Source organism: Propithecus coquereli, unplaced genomic scaffold, assembly GCF_000956105.1.
Source record: "Propithecus coquereli isolate 6110/MARCELLA unplaced genomic scaffold, Pcoq_1.0 Scaffold10, whole genome shotgun sequence".
Taxonomy (NCBI): Eukaryota; Metazoa; Chordata; class Mammalia; order Primates; family Indriidae; genus Propithecus; species Propithecus coquereli.
In genome coordinates, this window is record NW_012133858.1 from 16,359,242 (window position 1) to 16,373,062 (window position 13,821).

The following is a 13,821-nucleotide window of genomic DNA, read 5'->3' on the forward strand; positions in this document are numbered from 1 at the left end:
GTTTCTCCAACTTTTTCAATTCTTAACCCCTAGAAACTTGTAGCATTCCTTCATTCTCTTACTGAACAATCCCTGTTTACAGGGCTGAAAAGGGGAGTTTGGTATGATGTTTCTTTTACTTTGCTCCCCCGCTAGATATATTTAGCTTTGTACAGGAATGTGGCTTCCAAAGGTATAGTTGGGTGAGCAGTGTTGGTAGCAGGATGGCTGAGAAGGGGGAAAAAAAGGAGCCCTATGGGGGAGGTGGGCATGGACCTCAGTGTGGACACAGACTCAACAATGTTCAGTGCTCAGTGTAGACCTTGCTAGCATTCCTGACTTTGTTCCAGCTCACTCATTTTGGAGTTTTCAATGTTTATTTTTAAAATTTATTTTACTTTATTTATTTTTATGTTTAAGATTGCAGTTTTTAAGCCATTTACATCAGCATTCTCTCCTCCTACCTCTAGGAATCCAAAAATACATGAGCTGTTGATCACGGGCTTAATGCTGGCAAAACTGGCAAGTCTGGGCAGGCAGCTCCCCAGGAGTTTTCTCTAGGAGTTTTCTTGTGCCCCCAGCACCCACCACGGCTGGTCCCTCTGGAGGTTGTCGTGCTCCTATTCCTATTGAGTCCACTGGATATTTTTTTCCATTTAGGTACCTCTTGTTATGGACTACAGGAAATAGGATATGGGTTTCTGAGTTGTTTTCTTTTTTTAAAACTCTAACAAAAGTCTGTTGCTTCATCTGCTTGATTGTTGCCTTGTTCAGTTACTAGAGTGAAGCCCTTACTCCTCTCTGGCCCTCATGTTCATATTTTCTTTCCTCCCTATCAAGACCAGCTTGCTCCCAGTCCCTTCTTATATTCACCTGGACGTTCACGGGATCCACTCTGCATTTGTTGCATGTATAGGAGGGATAGACTTCGGGATTCTCTCAGTAGGATGGAGTTGGACCAGGCCTTTTCCTGTCATTTAGGCCTTTGGTAGAAAGTTATCCTAACTCCTTGTTGTGATAATTCAGCCATTCACTCAATTGCTTGAACAGTTTATAAATAGCCACCCTGTTGATCCTAGAAAACAGTACTGATCAATTTGGATTTTGCTTATACCCTTTTCTTAGACTGAAGTTATCTCAAAACAATTGATTTTTTTCCGATTTGGGTACAGGAGAAGGGTGGGGAGGAACTAAGGTAGAAAGGAGAGAGAAAGAGGAAGAAGGTACTGAAAAGGAGGATCTAATACTGGATTTCAGTTCCCACTACTGGGAAATGGTTCATTTCCAATTCTGCATTTCAAGAACAAAAAGACTTTCTGATGGTCTTTTTAATTCTCTTTGGATCAGTATGAATCCTTAGCAGCAATTTATGTCTTCCTGTACTTAAAGGGTTAAAATATTTTGGGAAGTGAAATAATCATATTTGAGGATGGTTACGGGACAGGATACTTTAAATACGTTGTTCCCCAGATATAATCTGAGTCTCAGAATCTGTTACTGACTAACCTGATAGCTTTATTTAACTGTGACGTTTCACTCATTAGTTGGTCCGTTTGTTCATTCAATAATCACTTTGAAGTGTGCATCATAATTTTCCATCGTACTTGATTCTCATGAAAACTCTATGATGTACTCCCTTAAAAGAAATTACCATTTTAGAGAACAAAAAACTGAGACCCACAGAAGTTAGTCAGTTGTGGAGATTTAACTCGATCCCAGATCCTCAGATTTCACATTGAATTCTCTTTCAGTTCTACCTTCTTTAATTTAATCAACATTTCTGGGCCAACCATGGTGGCTTATACCTGTAATTCTAGCACTTTGGGAGGCTGAGGAGGGAGGATCACTTGTTGAACTCGATCACAAGTTCAAGACCAGCCTGAGCAACATAGCGAGACCCCATCTCTACAAAAAAATAGAAAAATCAGTTGGGCATAGTGATGTGTGCCTGTAGTCCCAGCTACTCAGGAGGCTGAGGCAGGAGGATCACTTGAGCCTAAGAGTTTGAGGTTGCTGTGAGCTAAGCTGACGCCACTGCACTCTATCTCAGGCAACAGAGCCCGATTCTGTCTCAAAAAAAAGAAAGAAAGAAAAGAAAGTAAACCAACAAAACCATTTTCTAAGTGAGTACCATGTGTTGGACACAATTCTAAGAAAACAAAAATGAAGTACCCCTGTCTTTGAGGAGCTTACAGCACATCAAGGAATGGCAGAGATCAAGGCATGGGGGTGGAGTGGAGGAAAGTGCATGGGTCCTTGGAGAATGCTGAGGACGTGATGTAGAAAACTGTGGCAGAAAAATGGAAAGAAGTAAAAGAGTCTCAATTGTTTGATTTATTGATTTACTACCACATCATCAAGTCTTCTTGATACGTCTTCCCAAATTATGGCCTTTATTAACATCATTAATCTTTTTCTGTCCCATTTTCTATTGAACATTTTGCTGGCATTTTAGTGCCAGTGCCTCCAAAGGGCAAGGCTGGTCTTAACAACTTGATTTTTTTTTTTTTTTTTGAGACAGAGTCTCACTCTGTTGCCTGGGCTAGAGTGCTGTGGCATCAGCCTAGCTCACAGCAACCTCAAACTCCTACGCTCAAGGGATCCTCCTGCCTCAGCTTTCCAAGTAGCTGGGACTATAGGTGTATGCCACTAGGCCCGGCTAATTTTTTTTAGTTGCCTGGCCAAATTTCTTTGCACTTTTTAGTAGAGATGGGGGTCTCACTCTTGCTCAGGCTGGTCTCGCGAACTCCTGACCTCAAGTGATCCTCCCGCCTCGGCCTCCTAAAGTGCTAGGATTACAGACGTGAGCCACCACGCTCGGCCACAATTTGATGTTTAGACACGCAAAGCTGCTGGACTTCAACTAATTTTAAAATTGCTAAAATCTTGTCTGGTGGCATTACGCCTGTGCCATTATATCAACTTGTCCTTGCCTGGACACAGAAAAGAAATGGTTACAACTCCTGGGCCTTGGTTAACGAGGGTACTGTGGAAACTGGCCTGTATGCAGAGCTGGCAGCTGGAGTCATCGCCTATTAGTTTATTGCCCAAAGGTCTGGGATGCTCAGAGGGCTGAGGCGAACTTGGTTGAGTAGGCATCAGGATCTGCTAGGTGTCCACTTCCTGCTAGGGATGGTATTGGGTTTTGGAGTCCAGACTGTGGACATTACTTGAGGCTGTATGCTTCCACAGTAGCACGATGCTGGATGATGTATCTCTTTATGGTAGAACTTGACAGGTACTAAACACAAGAAGATATAGAAATTGGAGTTCCGGCTCTCCAAAGAGAGGGCTCATGAGAGTTAAGCAGGAGCCTAGGCCTGGAGTATCAGACAGGACTCTAGTTCTCACCAGGGAATTGGGTATTCTCAGCAGCAAAGCTCTGGTATGCGGGCTGAGACAGCATGGCGATGGTGGTGGTAGAGAAAGCTGAGTTCTCCGTGTGTCCCAGGCTCTTGCAGATCTTCCCATACTGGGTATTGGGTATTATGGGATGGCACATTGGGGTGGCTGGGTTATACTCTGTTCCAGTCAATACTGGATAAAACAAAGAGGCTGAACCTGCCCAGAGAGGGAGTCAATGCCTCACGTGTGAATAGGGTCAGGGAACAGCCTCTGAGACGAAGCCATAAAGATTTACTGGGCTCAGAATCAGGACATTTGGGGGTCAATTCTAACTCAGGGACTGTCTCTCACATAACCTGAAACAAGTTTCAGAACTTTTCTGGGCCTTTGTTTCCTTGGTTGACTGTGTACCTACCTGGGGTCAGGTCCCATGTTTTATTCATATTTGTTTGGTAGCATCTAGCACAGTGTCTATTCCATAGAAGACAGTCAATAAAATGTGTGCTGTTTGAATAAGTGAAGATGTGACTGAATAGAATGAGATGAGCATGAGGAATCACATCAGTGGTTTAAGGGAGAAGGGCCTTATCAGAACCAAGGTCCTTACTCTCAGCCTTTGGAGTCTGACATTGACCGCCATGCCCTTTGAGAGCAGTGGCCCACATAATCTGTCTTCTTAATAGCTTTGTAATTCTCTGATTTAAAAAAATTGAGAAAGTTTTTTAAGAATTTTTTTCCTCAACATTCACCAGCCAAATGTTATAAAAAACAAAAACAAATTACTTGTAGCCTCAAAAGCATCCTCAAAAAAGTCTATTTACTAGGAAAGCTCATGTGTGGCCTTACAGAGATAGCATAGAACCAGGAAACCCTTTGACATTTGCAAACGCCGTGAAACGCCAACGAACAAGATAATCACACTAAGATCAATGGGGAAGGAAATAGATTAAAAACATATAGAATTTATTTCATCTCATTATGGTCAATGTGCTCAGAAGAGGTGATATTTTGTTGGGGTGGAGACAAATGTCTCTTAGAGTGAAAGGTCTTCTCCAAGAGTATGTGAGCACTTTTCACTTTTGCTAAAGATGTGGGTGTCTCCAACTTTAAGTCAAATATTTAAAACTGTGAATTAGGGGACTAATTGTTTGCATTTAAAATACTTCATCTAGGGCTTTTTATATATTGAGTGTGTGCTTGGGAGATAGATAATAGATAGATGGATGGATAGATATTAAACATTTTGGAAGATAAAGAATAAGGGAGTAAAAAAGCACTCATAAACTATTATAACTACTCTAAGACAGCCAGTGTAAATATTTTTGTAAATTGTGCACTCTTTCTTTATATCCAATCGATTTTCTATGAAGAATATTTTTAAAAAATTATTGTGAATATAACATATACATGTTATGTACACATATAATATACATATATGTCTATGTACATATTCTATTTCTTTTTCTTTTACATGTTACCATAAGTACTTTTCAATTCTAATTTTTTAGAATTATATGTCTTACAACTTACATAACAATTTTTCATTCAACACTCTTTCCCCTAATCCAGTCATGATAGGACATGTAGATTGTTCAAATTTTTTGTTGTTAGATATAATGCTAGGATACATATATACATTCAAAAATTTCTTTCCTGCATGTTGAATTATGCCTTGAGGATAGATTCCTAGAAGGGGAATTACTGGGTCAAAGGATATGACTACACTTATGATTCTGGATACATGTGACCAAATAGATCTCTGAGAGTCATGCTAATAGACACAGTAGGACCCAGTCTCACTGCATTTCACCAAAAGTTATTTAAATGTTAGCTTCCATAGTGGATAAAGTGTTGGTTCAAAGATCCTGTAACTACTTGGCAGAGAGGCTGACAGAGGTAGGAAAAGGTAAAGGGAAGAAGGGAAGAGACACTTACAACTCAGGTGCAGCATTAGAACTGGATATCAATGATAACTGACAATTGGTTAGAAATTAATGAAGTATTTTTGAAATGTACATCAACGCAATAGCAGTCCTCTTACTAAGTCGATATTGCAAAGAAATAAATGATTCAGGGTGGACTGGTTGATGGGAATCAACTCAACCACTAATTTGCCAGGTGGTCTTTGCAAATCATTTCCTTCTCTGGACCTTTCTGAACTGTAGAACTGGTTAAGTTGAAAGACGAGTACAGAGGCTTTCAGAATTTAGAGTATGGGGTTGTACCCAGATAGTGAAGACAAACTCATAAAATTATAAGGTCTGGCCCTCAGTTCTTCTTTAGACACCCTGAGTTACCACTCTGATGAGATCCAGAGTTCTACTGGAGTTGTGCAGGGAAATAGCAGACGCTCTAGGAATCTCAGGGCTCTCTCAACTTCAGCAATGACTCCTCAAGTTCTATATGTTTCATATGAACTGATGGCAAGATCTTTGAGGGCCTTGTTTCCATGGAGGGTTTCCACAGGGAAGTGTTCAATGTGCAGATTGATGAGGTGGCTTGAGTCATCTACCACCATGACGACATTTGTTTGCCCTTGGTACCTCCCTAGTGTTCTTCTGAGAGTTTTTTATCCAGATGATGGCATACAGAAATGAATTAAATTGCTTTCAATTTAGTAAACTAAAAGAATAAATGAAGTGACCCCATTTCCCTGACTCTATTCTAGGAAAATGATTAAGTGGGAAGCAGGACCTGTCAGATTTCAAGAGAGGCCAGGGTCACTTTTTGAAGGTTTCTGGTATTGAAAAAAAAATAATGATATACCCCCCCTTAACATATATATATATATATTTTTTTTTTCCAGGTAATAATAGACTTTATTTTTAAGAAAAGGTTTAGATTAACAGAAAAATTGAGAGGCTAGACAGAGAATAACCTTACATCTGGTTTCTCCTATTATTAACACCATACACTTGTAACAATGAAACAACTCTTAGTACATTATTATTAACTAAAGTCCATCATTGATTAAGATTTAAGTTTACCTTATATCTTTTTCTGTATTTTGCTTCCAACCAGGAATCTGTATTACATTGTCATGTTTCCTCAAGCTACCCTTGGCTGTGAGGGTTTCTCAGACTTTCCTTGTTTTTGATGACCCTGATGGTTTTGAGGATTATTGGTTTTTTTGGAGGATGACCCTCTACCAGAATTTGTCTCATGTTTTTCTTATGATTAGACTAGGATTGTGGGAGTGAGTCTATAGAGATAAAGAACCATTTTCATCACATTCTATCAAGGGTACACACTATCGATATGATTTATCATTGTTGATGTTGACCTTGATCACCTGGCTGAGAGAGTGTTTGTTGGGTTTTTCCATGTTAAGTTACCTTCCCCCACCCGTTTCCATACTGTGCTGTTTGGATGGAAGTTCCTCTGTGCAGCCCATACTGACAGAATGGAGATTTATGCTCCCCTTCTTTGAGGGCAGAATATCTATATAAATTAGTTGGAATTCTTCTGTATAGGATTTTTGTCTCTCTTCTCCCCCATTTGTTAATTTGCTTAACTATTTATGTTAGTATGGACTCATTAATATTTATTTTATACTTTTGGTTATAATGCAAAATACTATTCTATTTGGTTGCTCAAACTGTTTCAGCTTTAGCCACTGGGAGTTCTTCAGGTGGCTCCTGTGTGTTTTTGAAATATTCCTCATCAATGTAGTTTTGTTTTGTTTTTTAGTAGTTCCTTATTTTATGGAGCTGCAAGATGTTCCATTCTCATTTTGTATATTTCCTGCCCCAGTCCTAGACTCAACCATTTCTCCAAGGAGCCTTGGTTCCTGTTACTGGGAAATGGTATTAGAAACCAAGATCTGGGCACTAGATGTGCTTGCTCCTTGTCATTGCTTCTAGGCTAAATATATTTTAAATCTGACATTTTAATACCAACATACACACAATTACAATACAATTGCACAAGTTGTAAAACAATTATAGATTAACAATATTAAATCACAGTATCATAGGAACCTGCGGTCCTACACTGGGATCCACACGCAAAAGTTGCACACGATGGTCTTCTTTCAATTGTGCCAGGGTGCTGCTAAGATTGAGGTATAACGTTAGCAGAGATAATGTCAAAAGTCTCAATTCGAGAACTTCTCTCAATGTGAGGCCACAGCAAATGACTCTTCTGCAGGGCTGCTCACCCCATACCCTCTTTCCATAATAAGCCATAAAAAGCATAGTGGATTTAGAACTAGGGCATCAAAATTCTGGACCTAGTTCTGTAAGCGATGAGGTATATGTGGCAAATGGATTCTGTCTGGGCTTCAATTTTCAGTGATATAAAATCAGTAATAATGGATTGGATAATGGCTAAGGACCCTCCCAGTTCTGGCATATTGTAACTCTCAATAGTTTTACATTGAGAAAATGTAATTGGCTCCACCCATCTTTGTACATAGGCTCAATATTCCAGAACGTCTAAGCCAGTGAGGGATGGGTGGTGAGAAGGTCACTGCTAGTAAATAACAAGTCATTTTATTATTTCCTGGGCATGCAGACGTCTGTTAAAGGCCTTAGGTTGTCTAGACAATCAAGTTTTAGAAACTTTAGATCTTTCCTTTTAAAGACTGGAGATCAAGAAAGCATAAGAAATATTGATGGAAAATATCTCTTTCATTGCTTTTAAGTTTGTTCCGATAGATCAAGATCTCTTCTCTTTCTCTTCTTTTCTCTCTCTCTCTCTTTTTGGTAAAGGCAAACTCCTCATTTGTTATTTCCTCTAACAGGAAATAATTACCTTTAATGCAATGATGGCTGCATTACCTCTAAGCTTATTACCAGGAATCTCTCTCTAGATTTTTCTTATCTTCCTTTGTGTGTGTGCATGCATGTGTGTATGTGAATGTTATGATGCATTTTTCACATCCACATGCAGCCCAGTGGCTTAAACACTATCCAGTGTACAAATGTCATCTCCTTCCTATCATTGACTGGGACCTCTTCCAAAAACAAACAGAAAAAAAAAAACAAAAAAAACTATAGGGCAGAAAAGACACTCGGGATCTGTCAAGTCTGATTATAAATGCTGGAGATCAAAAGTACAAGGTCTTAGAACCTGCCTCCTCCAGCAACTCTTAACATTTAAAATCTTCAATTGGCTTTTGGACCCACTCAGCATAATCCCAGACTTTGGTCTATAATTGGTTAAAAATTGATAGAGGTGAGGATTCTGGGACTGCCTTCTTTACCTAGAAGTTTACATTTTAACCCCTTCCCTCAGCCCAGGCACACATATACACACAGCTCCTTTCCATCTCCCCCACCCGAAAGTTAAGTAAATGTGTATTTAGATGTAAAGGTATAGAACTTGGAGCAGTCAGGCAGCCTGCACATCCTCGGGGTTATTCCTTACACTGTTGAGGGAACGGAGTCCTCACAAGTGGCTTTGCTCACTGTCCCATAAGGAGTTCCAGGCAGAGCTGTAATTAGAAACCAAGGTTTTTTTGGCAACAAATCCAGTTTTTTCTTCTCCCTACACTGTGCCCCTGCGGAGTTACATTTTTGTGTGTGTCTCTGTATGTACATAGGCTACACAGACACTGACATGTAGGAAACACGCACCAAGTGTCTGTAGTCTGACCTCAGGGAACAGTTTAATGACTCGGATTTCAGGCAGCTGAAAGGTTTCTGCGGGTGGAGGTCGAAATAAACAAGAAAAGCCACTGTGGAGATGTGAATGGAAAAGTACCAAGCCCTCCCTCCCTCCGCACATTCTTCCGCTCTCCAGCTCTCCCTGCCGTCAAGCCGGCCTCAGATAGGCTTCTGCACGGTCAGGTGTACAGAGGGCGGTGTGGAGAAGAAAGGAAAAAAAATGCAGGCACAACACGCAAATCAAGTTTTTCCACTTCTAGCCTTAGGTAGTAGAGACAGTGAAGTACAGCAGCCAGCAGCCTGGCGGGAGGGTGGGCCAGCCACCCTGAGTTTACAAACACTCAAGTGCTTTCCTCCTCTTATCCCTCTCTTAGCCCAGCTGCTGCTTTCCCTCATGCTAAGGTTTTATAGGAAGTGAAAACCCTGCTATTCAAAACAGTGATTGAATGCAATAAACAAACGATTGTGTACCCCACCCCCACCACTTCTCTATTTTAAGCTCCTGATATTTATTGCCATTTTAAATAAGTGAGAAAAGTGTGGAAAATCACTGTTTTGGGGAAAACTAAGTCAGGCTGAAAAGTTTTCTAAAGGAAAAAAATCTCAGAATAATAAAGTTTAAAAAGGCAGCATATGGATCAAAATTAAGCAATAATATTTCCTTTTTAGAAGGTGGTGGCTAGAAACCATCTTTTTAAAAATGTCTCAAAACTTTCTGCTCCATTTTTTTTAAAACATATCAAGAAACCCCTTCCTTTCTCCAAGGATATTATAGTGAGCTTGTTTACAATAGTTCCAAATGAAGGATTTGAAATAAAATGGAGAGGCAAATTTTAACAAGTCAGATAGATAACATCTCCCATACCCATTAAAAGTAATGCCAAGTAGTGCAGCATAGGTGAGGAGCATAAACAAACCCAAATGACCCTCAGCACTCCTGTGCTCATCATGACTTGGAGTTCCTTCTGAGAACCAGTTTACAGCTTTCGCAGAACCCAAAGCAGCCTTGCTTTCCTCAATTCTGCCAGAAAACAAGATACCCACCTCCAAACCCAAGTTGTCAGGTTGCCCTGATCCTCTAAAATGACACAAGACCATCAAACCATTCAAATCCATTTTCAGCTATGTTCCAGGGATCACACACACCTCTCGTGAGGGGCCAGCCTGTGCTCTTGAAAGAAGAAAGACTAGAGGAGTTGAGAGATTAATCTGCAAAATTCCTTCCAGTTCTAAAATCTATAATCTATGATGTGATAGTTTAAAAGCCTACTAAAGTACCAGAGGTTGCTGACAGGTGAAACTAACTTCCTGTTTTGAGCCCCCTTAGAAAGAGGACAGAACAGTGTTTATACCAAGGATAGGTTCCTTTTCGGCAATGGCTGAATTGTGCGGCAGGTTTTTCGAGGGGAACTGGATGTGAAATCTGTTCCTTTCCTTAAATAGATGTAATATTAGCACTCGGCTATTTTATTTTGTAATAAAGCTTATATTTACTCAGCAGCTGTGATCAGAAACCTATTCCTACGCCCAGTCCATGGGGCAAAGAGGCTGGCCTGGTCCTTTATTCTGAGTATTAACAACCAGTAACCATTAAATCATGGGATAAGTTGATATGTAGTACCTCCAAATCTGCAGCAATCATTCGGAAGACCCCGGCCGTGGAACCTCTCTTTAGAGCTTCTTAAGGATGATTTAAAAGAATCTGAATATATTCAAGCCAGTCCTTTCTTTAATCCTATACCATAGTGCTGCTGGAGTGAGGGAGGTCCACATACTGATGCCACCTGGATACTGAAGGGGAGAGATCAAGAATGAGACAAGGAAGGACATTCTGGAAGAAATGTAATTGGTATAAAATTTGATAAAGTTACTTTCCTAGGAACTGAAAAGAGATTGAGAGGTGGGTGCGCAATTTTCCTCACCATTCATTCAGTTGAGAGAAAAAGAAACTCACCTAAAATTAAGTGTCTATCTTTAGAATGTTTTGAATAATCCTTTTTTCTCCCTCTCTTTCTTTCTAATGGGTCTCCTTCTGTTCTGGTCAATTTCTTTCAATGTAAACACACTGATTTGGCAAAAAGCAGAAGTAGAAATGTGGGACTCTGGCACTTGGTCCCACAAATAATGTGCTGAAAAGGTTTGAGGTCTCTGGTGATGGGGTTAATTATCTATAAAGCAGGCCTGGTGGGTTCCCCCTCCAGGGGCTTGGAGCAGAGAATTTAAGAGGGCTGGGGTATGAGAAGGGTGAATTTCTTCCCAGCCCCCACTCTGGCTGTTCCTACTGACTTAGGGAGATTTCCCTTTGCTCTGCAGCGCCCCCATGGGGCTAAGAGTGGAGTGGCAAAGGGAACGCAGGAGGGACAAGCTAGCTGTTGTGTTTAAGGGTGGGAGGGTGGATAAGGCAGGTTGGCAGCTTTGACCAAAAAAATGACCAAAAACTATAAAAGTCAACCTATCGTAGGACCAATTATGGGGCAGAGCCATAAAATTCACATTCCAAACCATATAGATATATCTGAGAAACCCGAAAGTGCTAATTGCTCATAAAAGAAAAAAAAATCACACATATAAATACACACACAAAAAATCACTTCAGCAAAATCGGGGTGTCATTTTGAATCCAGTGGGATTCCTTTAAAACTCTTTGAAAATGAGGGGGAAGAGGACTCAAATAAAAAGCAAATTGTCTGTTTTCTGGCAGAATAAATCCAAACTTGACAATATCATGTGTCTTTGGGGGTAAGATGTTCATTTCAAGCACAGTGACAGGATTAGGCCTATGTATATTTTTCAAAATTTCTTCACAAGATAGGCTTTTCTGCAGAGGCTGCAGTAATCCATCTGTCAATATGTATTAAAATATTCAGATTTCACAGGGACAGACACTTAGGCAGATTTCCTAAGCTCCAGCCCATGTGGAAAATAAACCCCTTTGCACCTTCACCGGTTCTAAAACCTACAACACAGCCTTTAAAAAGGGGTGGGAGGTATGTCGACCACAGCATCTTAAGCAATAAATGAAACTTCTTATGGGACTGTCAGTGAACGAGACCCCAAATATCCCAGGAAACAGCCAGCAATCTTTCATAGCTCTGCTCACCTCTCCATTATAAACCCAAATTTGGGGTTCGGATAGGTAGATTACTTGGGGAGATATCTTTATTAGAAATTAGTATGTGAATCGAGTTTGTGGAATCTTTAAGAATTCATCTGTAATTTAATGAGTCACTTGAAGGACTCTCATAGCCAAGGCTCAGAACAGCCTGACCTTTGAAAGCTGTGTCTGGTCCAAACATTTTGGGTTAATTCTTGAGGAATCCGAAATATTATTTTCCCCTCACACCCTTCTTTTAAGAGAGAGACATAAAAGAAACAAGAGTCTCCCTCATTCAGGGATGAGTAGGAGGGGAAAAAACCCCAACCAACATTTAAATAGGGAAACTGGCAGTTTTGAAAAAACAAACTAGGGCCCACAATGAAATGATTCTGCACAGCATTTGCCTTTAAAAAGAAAGAAAGAAAGAAAGAAAGAGAAAGATTTCCCTCTCCTCCTCCTCCCCCCAACTCAGCTCTAGAGCTAAGAGGATTGTGCTGCGTGCAGTGCGTTGTAGTTGTAGCACAGTCTGTTCTAAATACACGCAGTATCTGTGATACTGGCACGGCAGGCCTTTAGAATTCTCTCCGGCTGATCTGCTAAACACAAACTGAAGAGATTTTTTACAACGACCTTGAAACGAGCCTGGAAAAAAAATATCAAGATCTTAAGAAAAAGCAAAACACAAACATGTATTTGGCTCACAGAATTTTGTAGAACCCACACGTACACATAACCAAGCACGCACATAGGCTTCCTGCAACAAGAAATTTCCTAAGAGTCAACAATAACAGAAAGAGTAAACCCACCACTTGCTGTCCTGGAAAGAAACAAACCAAACCAAAACAAGTCCTTTGAACATTTCTCTCAAGTGCAGGAGAAACTCACTTCAGTACAAGTCCAAGGGGAAAAAGAAAATTGCACCAAAGGAAAAAAAAAGAAAAAGTGAGGGTTGGGGATTGTTAAATACGACCAAAAAAATTCAAGCTTCTTTCAATAGTACCAGTATTGAAATGATACATCTTCTTTAAAACTCTTGAGAAACGTAGGGAAAGAAAACACACACACAAAATCCAACCGATGCCGGATCCTACGATTTACGTAACACAATAAACTTGCAAAAAGCAAAAATCAGAAGCAAAGATCCGAAAATCATCAAAATACAGCAACCCCAAATCCCAAGTCACCACACCAAAAGAATAAAACCCCAAGACAAAACAAAAGCAAAAAACCCTGTCCCAAATAAAAATAAAGCAAATGAACCCACCGAAAACTGCTTGGCAAATATTTTTCTCGTGGTGCCTAATATTCTAGCTGGAAAGAGCTGTGGTGTTTATTGTTTTTTTCTCTTACTCGCCTCTCTAAACCTACTATATATACCGTACTTTTTCCAATGGTTCAAACCTCTCGCTCCCTTTTGTGTATTTAGCTCAAGGAGCTGAGTTTATGGGCAAGAGAGGAAGAATTAGCCCCAGACCCCGGGAAAGCAAAGCGCACTCCCCCTCTTATGTCACCGAATAGCAAATTAGTTCTCAGAATTCCAGAGGCCGAGCTTTGCTACAGCAAAGTCGCCGACGTCACAGAGGAGGCGCCCACGTGACGGTGGCGGAGCAGGCCGTACCACCGTCTCGGGTCCGGGGAGGGAGGGCCGCCTTCTGGCCCCTCGAACCCTGAACCGGAACCTCGAAATCCGAGACGCCCAGTCTGTGAAGACCTCGAAATATGCTGGACAGTGGAAAAATATTGTGGCTTTGAGGGCTTTTTATGTGAGAGGAGAGTTAAAAATCTCGGAGA

General features: G+C 40.6%; 1 long non-coding RNA gene across 3 annotated transcripts; it reads right to left on the reverse strand.

Moving 5' to 3' along the window:
- Nucleotides 1-7,176: 7,176 nt before the first annotated feature.
- LOC105807242 lies at nucleotides 7,177-13,487 on the reverse strand. Of its 3 annotated transcripts, none has more exons than XR_001137317.1 (4): nucleotides 13,295-13,487; nucleotides 10,555-10,724; nucleotides 8,695-8,761; nucleotides 7,177-7,374 (listed from the first exon to the last, which is right to left on the reverse strand). It is a non-coding gene; the product is annotated as an uncharacterized LOC105807242 (long non-coding RNA). The 3 variants fall into 3 exon arrangements; XR_001137318.1 differs by having other exon boundaries at nucleotides 7,177-7,377; XR_001137315.1 differs by having other exon boundaries at nucleotides 7,177-8,761.
- Between the last annotated feature and the right edge of the window lie 334 nt (nucleotides 13,488-13,821).